The sequence below is a fragment of the Phocoena phocoena genome, chromosome 16 (genome assembly GCF_963924675.1).
Source record: "Phocoena phocoena chromosome 16, mPhoPho1.1, whole genome shotgun sequence".
Lineage (NCBI taxonomy): Eukaryota > Metazoa > Chordata > Mammalia > Artiodactyla > Phocoenidae > Phocoena > Phocoena phocoena.
The window spans coordinates 42117556-42129664 of NC_089234.1; positions in this window are offsets into that span (position 1 = coordinate 42117556).

Below are 12109 nucleotides of genomic sequence, written 5' to 3' on the forward strand. Positions count from 1 at the left end.
GCTGATATGGCTAAGACATTGGAGGGTTTCTGATCTAAGAAGTGACACAATTTTATTTTTGTTTTTACAGGTTACCACTCTAGATACTGTTGTGTTGTGTATAAAATGTAGCAGTCTGGGGGAAAGCAGAGCAATGAATTAGGAGTTTTTTGAATAATTTAAGTGAGGACCAGAGCAATGAGAAAAGGTGAAACATATTTTTCAGACAGAATTGATCAGATTTTCTGGTGGGTGGTACATGATGTGTGGAAGAAAAAGTAGTCAAGGATTCCCTTAAGGGGGTTTGTGACCCATGCATTAGGTAGGAGATAGTAGGTAAAAACTGAGGTGGAAAGACTTGAGAAAAACAGCTTTAAAAGAAAAAAGTCACTAGAAGCTCACTTTTGGTCAGATTTTGCTTGAGATACCCAAGCAGGGATGTCTTATAGCAACTGGATGTAGACTTCAAGTAATAGGTCTGTGCAGAAAAAATAAATTACTGTGATAAATACTGTATAGACTGGGCTTCAAATTATGTGACTGAAAGGAGATGATCAGGAAAATGCATACACAGTAAATAAAAACTGTCCAAGAACTACACTCTGGAGCTTTCTGAACAGAGAGGATAGGATGGTGACATTCCACTTAGGAAGTAATGAGGGCATGGTAATGTCACATGGTGACATAAGGCATGACATTAGAGAAGTATTCTATTGACCTTTTTTCTATCTTTTAAGGATTTTGCATAAATACTTTCTGGATCACCATTTACCTCAAGAAAATAATCTGGGAATAGAGTTTATTAAGAATTCATCTAATATATCTGTCCAGCGTCTTATTCAGCTAATTTGTAATGTTTCATTATCTTTTTACCCATATGACTCATCTCCAGCCATCATTCACTGACTCATTAATATCTATTGAAATTTCACCTGCCAGTTCTCATTCTTCCTTTCTATTCTCCCTGAAAAGTTATTGACAAGTCACCTCTCTGAGTCTATTGTATCTTTCATCCCCACTATACTCATCATTACTAAAGCTCCTTTCTAATTAACCCCAATTATTTTATAATCAGGACTTGCTGATTCGCCCTTATCTTCATGACTAGTAATCCATTCAAAGTAACTACACTTCCTTTCATCATCCTTTTATCACTGTCTTTTCTCCTTTTTCATTCTCAAGAAATGAGAAAGCAGTCATGATTTCCGGTGACACTTCCTCCCTTCTCAGCTCCCTTCTATTTCTTCCCTTCTATTAGCAGATTCCTCCACACTCTCTTCTTATATCTTCATGTCTGTTGATCTTCACACCTGTACTTGTGTAAACAGCTGAAGAAACTGTTCACCTGCAGGTTATGTGTTGCACCATGCTGCTTTTATTCTATTCCAATCTCTATCCTCTCTCAAAACAGAAAATGTTCCCAATAGTAGCTGCATTTGCTACAGCTCTTTCAGGCTGTAACTTCCATTAGCTCACAGTGGTGTATAAGTCTTGACTTTTATACACGAATTGCCTAAATGTTATTTTAATTTATTTCTGAAATATTTGAACCATTTTGAAAGGTAAATAAGAAATCTTATGAAACAGACTGAAAATGCATATCCTAAATTTGTCATAGACAGATTTGAATTTGTTTGCTTTTAGATAATGCTTTGATTCCATCTAATTACTTAATATTTCCAACATAGACTAGAGAGACTATCAACATAAATATTTCCTGAATATTTTTCCAGGAAGCAGAGCATATTATATTCTAGAATACAGAGATTAACATTTGTGATAATAGCTTTAATAATATACCTAACAAGCTTAATATACGACTTTTCACATAAAGAGATTTTTCTTTTTTGCATCTGCTTAGCTAAATATTGAATTATAAGTGGAAATTTCAAAGCAGTATTTTCCAGGTTGTGTTTTTGAGACAGTAGCTTTGCAAAATACCCTTGCAGCAAATGTGGGCGGATAACATGGTCAAGTAAGCTTGGGAAACACATTTTCTTTTTGGAAAATCAAATTGTCCATTGTACATCAGCAATATAAGGACTCTGAAGGGTTCTGCTTAAAGAAACCTAGTTAACATGGTGTACTCCATGTTCCAAGCCTATGTGACTACAGAATGTAATTTTTTAAAAATATCATTATTTATCAGCATCCTCTAGAACCTTCTCCACCACTTACTAGTTAAAGTAAGGTAGCAAATAGCTACCTAAACTGTGCTTTACTCATATGAATTTTGTGAATGTTGAAGTATGATAGCACAATGCCTGGCACATACTACGTAGTCAATATAGTTTAGTTATTATTATCATTAACAAATTCTGTTTGAGGTAAAAATGCCTTTTAGAATCTATAAAACTAAGAAATTACCTAAATGATAAAAAGCCTCAGTTCTGATTTTAATTCTTATCTATTAAAAAATATATTCACTTATTATATACTTTATTTATAAGGATAACCATATATAGCCTATTAACTGGCCAATTTTTAACAAATACAGTATAAATGTAAATTACATCATATTCATTATTACACTTGAGAATTTAGCTTTGAATTCAGACATTCAGATTTAACTGTTTTTCACTAAAAAGTGGCAAGCGTGAGTATACAAAGTCACAACATTTTAAATGCCAATTTCTTTAGTAAATGTTTCAATAAATCATAATAATATAATTTAAAAATTAAAATCCTTGCCTACATGCATCAGGATGATCCATTTATGCCCTCAAGAAACTTATAAATGTGTTGTGGGGTCCAACATATAGCTAGATTATCGTTGAACTTCAGATGTGCAAGTATGATCTCCCACAGGAGAAAGTACATGAAAATGGATGTTACAGTAAGTCTGGATTATTTAGGTGAATAAGAAGAGAAAGACATTTCAGATATAGGAAACATCATGTGCAAAGCTACTGAGGCATGAAACTGAACAGAAAGTCTGTTTGGGGAACCAAGTTTAATTTCATATTACTGACATAGGGAATGTCCTCGTACCTGCCTCATTTTCAGTGCCTAAGTTGACATTTGTGGGCAGCCGCCAGATGATGAAGTTACGTGGGTCTTGTTAAAGATCTCACTGTGTTGTCGGTGTGAGAGGACCATTAAAGGATTTGAGTGGGGTTCAGGTATGCGAATGAAGTTGTCTTTAAGATCTAGCAATCTACGTTTTGTGCCATGGTCAAGAGACAGGAAGACAAGTTAGAAGCTAATACTGCAATAGTTTACATTAAGGCTGTGTATGTAGGTTCAGAGGAGATAGAATGAATTGTAAGTACATAAATGAGATAAAATATGTAGGATTTAATTGTTGCTTGGATAAAGAGGTTACAATAATGTAAGATTCTTAAACAAGATTCCAGGCTTCCAGCTTACTCACTTTTTTTTTTTAAAGAAGATGTTGGGGGTAGGAATTTATTAATTAATTTATTTATTTTGCTGTGTTGGGTCTTCATTTCTGTATGAAGGCTTTCTCTAGTTGTGGCAAGCGGGGGCCACTCTTCATCACAGGGCGCAAGCCTCGCACTGTCGCGGCCTCTCGTTGCGGAGCACAAGCTCCAGATGCACAGGTTCATTAGTTGTGGCTCATAGGCCTAGTTGCTCTGCAGCATGTGGGATCCTCCCAGACCAGGGCTCGAACCCGTGTCCCCTGCATTAGCAGGAAGATTCTCAACCACTGCGCCACCAGAGAAGCCCCAGCTTACTCACTTTGATGGTAGTTTTAACTTAGATGGTAGTTTTGTTTACTGGAAGTGACGTGAGAATTGGGCCAAAATGGAAGGGACATAACTAGATTCAGTGGTGGATCCTTGGCAAATTGTTCTGTGCACGGGTGCTGGAGCTTGAATGGAAATTGTTGCTGGAAAATCAGGAGTGTATATTGAAATCTATATCAATGAAAGTGAATAAAATTACCCACAGAGGTGGAAAAAAAAAGGGAAGAGGGTCAAGGATAGAAACTTATAGAAAAACAGACTTTAAGGCTCAGATAATTTGAAAAGGGATCAAGAGAAAAACCAGAAAAGGATAATGGAACAGAATCAAGATAGAAATGATTTTGCACATATTATCTCATTTGTATTTAACAACAAACAATGGTAACAAATAAGGTAAGTGATACTGTCCTTATTTTTGAGAAAAATCAGCCTCAGAGGGGTTAAATTATTTAAAGTTATCTGTTGAAGGCAACATAGGTAAGGACTTAAACACAATATAACTCTTTTTCACAGTGCCAGCAATATAATTTCTTCCTGTTTCTTTTCTAAACAATCTCTCCTCTATTTTATGCCACAATATTAAAATATGATAATGTTATATTGCTAGATAAATTTACTTTTGATAAAGTCAGTTAATCTTTTCAGGAAAATTTCATTTGCTGCTCATGGCATAATTAAATCATACTGAAAGCCAGCATATTCATCTGTGGTGCCCAGTGGTAGATTGCTGTTTAAACACCGGAAGTATATCTGAGTGTTTGGGGCTGCCACATATCACTTCAAGGCTCCCAAAGTGCCATCCATCATCATGCTCTATAAAATGAAAAGTGAACCATTTTACTGGAAGAAAAACTATATAACACCACTTCAAAGCCCTAAGCCAGAGTTGAGCTATGGCAATTCCTACACACTCTTGTCAGTTCTGCACTCTATAAATCAGACTTATTTCAGAAAACAGCAAGCTATAATTTACAATATCTTTAAAACTTGTAGGTGGAAAATCAAATTTTTTTCTAATTCTTATTTTATTTGCAATAGTGAATTGTGTATTACCCTCCTGTTTTCTTGTTTCACGATGCTCTTTTTTATGTTGAAGATACTGATATTTCCTATTATAGCTTAGTTTGCCTTTATAAGGTATTTTATTTTCTTACAATTTTCTTATATAGCCTGGTGGAAAAACATCCAAACTTTAGAGTAAATGTTTGGCTTTTTTTTTTTTTTCAAATTATACATAAATACACATCAAAATAATTGTATTTTTGTTACATTGTCTTTTGCTGTATTAACAAAAATAGCTTATAATGCTGTTTGTTCTACCTATTGTGGATGATATTAATGGGCATTAGAGGGCTTACCGTGATTAACTCATGAATAAATGCTCATAAGTAAGCAGGTACTATGAAATAAGACCTAAGGCTATTTCAAAAAGAAGTCTTACAGAAAAGAACTGTGAGGCCAGATTAACAAACCTTGGCTAAAATAACAACCTGCTCTGGTTTCACACTTAATGCTACACTACAGCTCATTTATCATTTCTAACCCACACAAGTGAAACATAAATACTTATGTGAAAAAGGTAAATAATAGCCCCAATCAAAGAGCTTAACAGTTGTGGACATGAAAAAGTATCAAAGACAAATGAGCAGACGTGGTGGCTTCAAATAGAGAAATGTTATACTTCTATGCATAAAGTTACAATGAAGAATAAACTCATTTTACCACTAAGTTGTGTCTGAATCATTCTCTTATAGCAAGGAGGTCTGCTGAGGTCAGGAATACAGGAGGTTGGACTCTAACCCTGTAGTTGTTTTTGTTGTTCTTCCTAGGACAAACTTTTCTTTCCACCTGTCTGACAGACTCCAGTTTTCTTGGTTTTTTGTTTGTTTGTTTTGTTTTTTTGCGGTATGTGGGCCTCTCACTGTTGTGGCCTCTCCCGTTGTGGAGCACAGGCTCTGAACACGCAGGCTCAGCAGCCATGGCTCACGAGCCCAGCCACTCTGCGGCATGGGGGATCTTCCCGGACCGGGGCACGAACCCACGTCCCCTGCAGCAACAGGCAGACTCTCAACCACTGCACCACCAAGGAAGCCCCAGACTCCAGTTTTAATGTGAGGTTTATGTGGATCCAGAAAAGATCCCACCCCTTACTCTAAAGTTAAAACAGGTCGATAGATTTTAACCACATACATCCCACTCAATGATTCAACGTTGAGCATGTGATCAAGATGAAACGAGTGAATCCCAGGACCTTTACAGTGAATGCAAAAAGAAGAAAAAAGGAACATATACTTTGGAATCATGTGGTATGCATTAAACCAAGCCCAGTTATCCCCAAGTTTGGACTTTTGAATTCTGGAGTCAGTAAATTCATATTAAAATACAAGTCAATACAAGTAGTACAGTTTTAAGTCAGTACAAGTAGTACATTATCATTCTTGCAAACAAGAGCATCTTAACTGACGTAGGTCTACCCTGGCTAATTATGGTTCCTCTGAGCTAAAGATACAGATGATAGAGCACAAACTGAAGGAGAAGTTGGTAAATTAGAGAGATACACTGACAGACAATTAGAATCTAAGAGGAGGATGGAGAGAATATAGTGGAAATTTTTTAGGTTAGCTGAAAGAGCTTTACATAAGAAAATGCAAAGCTATGTAATATGCTTACTTAGAACGCCAAGGACTAACAAACTGTTAGTTTTTACTTCAAACAGTGATAATTATTAACCTTAGCCAGTTCAGTTATTGCCATTAGTCTCCTGAAACATATAAATTAATAAAAAGTACTTATTGATGGCTTACACAATCAAATCATATACATATTAACACATAAACAACATATATTGCATTATATGTTATTCTCTTTTTTAGGACAAAATTAGTGGCTTAGTCCCACATATGTACTTCAACAATAGGATGTAGTACATTTCTAGTTCATGTAAATCCATTGTCCTTGGATGTTAAAGATATGGTTGCCTAGTTATCAATAATAGTTTCATTGAAAGTTATCATACACCAAATACACTTAACCTGTATCTGATTATTTCATTGGCAAATTTGTATATAGTCATCCCTCAGTATCCACAAGGGATTGGTTCCAGGACCCCCAAGGATACTCAGAACAGTCAGCTCTCCATGTCTGCAGGTTCTACACCTGTGGATAGGGAGGGCCAATCAAACGTGAAATTGAATGGAGAAAGTCTTTAACTGTAAATCCTTTGCATAAATCCATCCAAATCTTTGCCAACACTAGCAAAAACTGTTTAGTAGAAGTTTTAAAAATTTGGAAATCAAAATTCTCATGTTTCTTTTTATTTTCATTTTTATTCTCAGTAGTTAAAAAAAGAATTTTCACTTATAAGCTTATATGTTCCAATATCACATAATTGAACTACAAGGCTAAGTCAAATGAAGTTTCTGGAGTCAAAATTGAAATTTTTAATAATGTAATAACACCAGGGCACTCATTTCAAATGATATAAAAATTTCAGTGGGACAATTTTGAAAATGTTAATTGCACAATAAATATTTTGGTCAATATGCTATGTAATAGGCCTAGTTATCCTATTCACCTGCCTCTGTTATTGTCCCATGCTGTCCTTTCCAATACGATAGAAACATGGCTATTCAAATTTAATTAAAGAAAATAAATGCAACTTCTTAGTTTCACTAGCCACATTTTAGATGCTTAATAGACTCATCTTTTTTCTAGTGGCTATTGTATTAGACAGGACAAATATAGAATATTTCCACAATTACAGAAAGATATATTGAGAGTGCTGTTCCAGTTATTTGTGCTTGAAAAGCACTTAGCTCTCTATTCTTTTCATTTCCCATTCATTCTTTCATTCATTCAAGAAAAACAATTGAGACCCTATTCTTTCTGGAACATAGGGTTTGGTAATGCATCAAACAAACTTCTGTATTCACATAGTTTAAATCTAATGGATGAGAAAATAAACACACAATGTTTTATAGTGATAAATGCTTTGAAGAAACTAAAACAGGTGATAATAAGTGACTCAGAAAGGTATATTAGATAAGCTGGGCAGTGAAGTATGAGATGATTATCTTGAGTGGAAATCTGAATGAAGGGATGGGGAAAACTAAGAATATTTAGACAGAATATTTCATGTGGAGAGAGCAATAACCACAAAGGTGCTGAGGCAGGTCATTCCTTAATGTGGGTCAAGGAATAGCAATAAGCCCATAGAGTAAGTGATATCATTTACTTGTTAACAGTATCACTCTGACTGCTGTGAGGAGAATACAACATGGTGAGTACAGGCAGCAATGGACAGGGAAGCTCGAGAGTCGACCAGGCGGGAGTCTAGGAGGGAGATGGTAGTGACCTGGATCAATACAGTAGCAATGGAAGGCAACAGAAATACTGGATTTGTTACGATTGATGCACTTTTTCTGTATTGATTGTATCTCCTATGTGTCTACTCTACTTTTGAACCACCAAGACAGTATCTGGAGACATATTATGCTAGATTATTATTTCTGTTGAGCTATAAAGCCCCAGTATTCCCAAACCTGACTAACAGCCAGTACTAGTAGACCTTGCCAACTCTCTAAGGCACTGGGTTATTTAGAAACAACTTCAAAACCTATGTTCACAGCTTACAGTCATTAACAGTTTCAAGAAAAGTATTCCATGATAGTATCCTTCTAGCCACATTGATATAAGTCTCTTCACACCCTTTATCTTAATGAACATTTTTCTTTTGCTAATTACAAAATGACTGCCTCCTGTTACTCTTATGTTTCAGATAATGGTTACCTCAGATGCGCCAATACATGTTACACATTCTACTCTTCAGTTTTCTTCTAATTTCCTCTTTTCATAACGCATCACATATTGTTTTGTAACAATGAGTTCAATGAGAAATCAAACGATAAAAAAGATACAGTGAAATGTTTCATTAACAGAAAATTTGAGTAAATATGCAGGTTTAAATTAAATGCTCAAAGGATCTTAATTCTTTGTTAATAATACTGGAAGATGACCTAACTCAATTAGCTGGATTTCATCAATTGGCTGTTTACCAGTTATTTAAAAATAAATCATAAAATTCATGATTTCATCTGTTTTTAAGTTGTGTGCACTGTATGGTATTTATTTTTTCTTACTTTTCTATCATGTATCAGACAAACTTAAGTCTACCGAGATAGTGGCTTTTCTTGCTGAATTTCCTCTTAATGGTCTTTCTGTACTCCTCCAAACTGATCCTTCATTTTTAGCTCCTATTTTTAATTTATATTCGTCTTCCTTTATGTGTGACTCCTATATGCATCTTCTTCAATGACAAATTTTATTTGAGATTGGTTCCAGAGGAAAAAGAAAAAAAAAATGTGGCCTATTACTTAATTCTCAACAGTATTCAGTACGAAACTGATGCCTTTTATCTATGGATTCTATTCCTACTAACCTTGTAAGCGGGACGTAAACTATATTTTATACAATGCCCATTACACTGTTGTTGCTCAAGTAATCCAGAACATAAGACAACAATAAATAAGCCTTCTCCAGGGGTTCAACATTAATCCTCTTTCTTCTTCATTCTGTTACAATGTTTTCTGCAAAATCTCCCTTTGTCTCAAATTCAAACTCAGCCACTTCAAGTCTTTATACTGTCACCACTTACTTTCTCCATTTAACACCAGCTGTTTATCTTTATGTCTGAGAAACTTTTATATCCTCTTGCTTTCTGTAGGTTCTTTTCACACTGACCATCCTATCTGGCATACACTGCTCCCAAATCTGTGCTACTTACATTTGTCTTTTAAGGAATAAACGTTCTCACTTTCAAAGAACATTGAGTTGCTCTCCTGAATAGTTTAACCTTCCTCTATGAAGTCTCCACCATTCAAATAGATTTACATGTTCCTGAATGCTGAATCTCATTGCTCTCTCTTCAAAATGGTCCATTATTTTATAAATATTGTCCTAATTACAAGTAAAATAATAGTTATAAATTTTGGAGAGGCCCCTACCTTTGCCAGACACGTTAATAAGTATTTTACATATATTAATTCTGCTCATTTACCCAAAAAATCTTTGGTTCCTCTCTTTACTGTTAGGAGGAAAGAGATGCTGAAAATTTTAATTGAAGTTTAGAGAGCTACAAAGTAGCTGAACTAGGATTTGAACCTAACTAGTAGATGCTACTGGAAAAAGGAGTTTTGCACTATTCAGTAATAAAGATCTTGGCTCTAAACCAGACTTTTGAGCCTACAGAACAATAAAACCAAAACTGATATTTTACATTACAGGCAGGTGTGAAAGAGTAGGTCGGTATATCAGGTATCTACCTGTTTGGCAACTTTAGATCTTCTGGGCCTCACCTGTCTCTAGTTCCAGTTGTTATGACACCCAGTCCTGCATAGGCACTAATCATGTTCATGTGCCACCTGAGTCTTGTTTCATAACCTTGTCCCTCTTCACATACATGGCACTTCCTACAACAAGGGCTTCTCCACTGATCACAAACCATCAAACACTACAAAACCCTCCTTGGTGCCCAGATACGTAGAAAAGAAAGTTACTGCCCTGTGGGTTGAATGCTTGTCCAAAGGGATATGAAATCAGTGGTTAAAATCTTCCCCTTTTCCCTTATAAGAAGAATATTCTAAGATGGTTATTTGACTTGTTTTCCTGTAGGACTATTCTGAAAAACTGAGGTATTGCTTGTATTCTACATTTGCCAGCTCAGTAATACCTCCTTAAACTTGATCTCTGTATTCCCCTGCCTAACACCCCTTTCTCCCTCACTCCAGCTGCCTGGATGCATACTTCCCAGTATAACTTCTGAGCTAGGCTCTGCTTTCTGGGGCCATCAAGAAACAGTTGAAGCCACATAGTGATTGACAGTTTATCACAGAGTAGAGTAAAGCAGTGGGAAACACAATGGTAGTTATATTTTGCAGCAAGCTAGAGGTTACATCCAGTGCTTGACCTCACTATTTTTATTTACATAGTAATCATCTTCCAGTAAGTTTGGATAATTGTAACCAGGCTTCCACCTCTGATTCCTAAAAACAACCATTTCATAAACACTGAATGAGGACCAAGAGTCAAGGGTCCAGTCTGTGCCACACACAGAGCTCAGTGGAATGGAAAATAGAATATGGGTCACAGTCTCTGAATCAAGGCAGTTCAGAGTGGGATAGAGAAATGGACACATCTGTGAATAAACACTGCGGCATGGTACATGCAAATGTACTGGTCACTGATGACCTCATGATTTCTTAGATCAGTATTTTCCTATATTCATCTTTTACAATTCCACCAGTTGGACTTCAATGGGATAATTTTTTATTTACATAAACCATATAACAGTTCTTGGAAATATATATTAATGATATAAATATCTGAGCTATATCCCTGACTCACTGATTTAGAATTGTCAGGGAAATTGGGACCATTCAAAGCACTGGTTCCAAATCCTTGTTGTGCTTCAGAACCACCTAGGGAATTTCTGTTGCTGTTGATGTCATTTTAGTATTTAAATTAACATGAAATAAAACTTTTTTGTGAAATACACAATTCTATAAATTTTAACATATATATATAGATTTGTGAATTCAACATCAAAATTAAGATACAGAACAATTTCATCACCCCAAACATTCTTTCATGCTTACCCTTTGTAATCACAACTTCCTCCTATCCTTAAACTCTGGCAGTCACTGGTCTCTTCTCTGTCACAATAGATGTAACATTTTGACAACGTAACATAAATAGAATCATACAGTAGTTAACTTTTTGAGACTGCCTTATTTCACTTAGCATACTGCCTTTGAGATTTATCCAATATGTTGTGTTTATCAACAGTTCATTTTGGTTTTGAACAGTATTCTATTATATGGATGTATTGCACACTGTTTATCCATTCAACTGCTACAGGACATTTGGGTTGTGTTCAGTTTTTGATGATTCTGACTAGAGCTGTTAGAAACGTTCGCATATAGGTTTTTGTGTGAACGTGAGTTCATTAGGTAAGGCCAATATTTGGGATTGACTTACTGGATCATACGGAAAGTGTGTGTTTAATTTTATAAGAAAATGACCGTGTTTTCCAGAGTCCCAACAGCAATATACAGTGCACCTGTTGCTATACATCCTCAACAGCATTAGGTATTGTTAGATTTTTTTAAAAAGGCATTTTTCTAAGTATGCATAGTGATATCACAACATGGTTTTAATGAATTCTCTAATGGCTAATGATACTGAACATCTTTTCATGGGATTGCTTATCATGCTTATATTCTCTTCGATTCAGAGTCTGAAGTTTTTTGCCTATTCATTAAAAATTGGATTTTTCCTTCATTATTGTTTGTTTCCTACTACTGAATGCTGGGAGTTCTTTATACATTCTGTTCTTTGTTAGATATGTGATTTGTAAATATTTT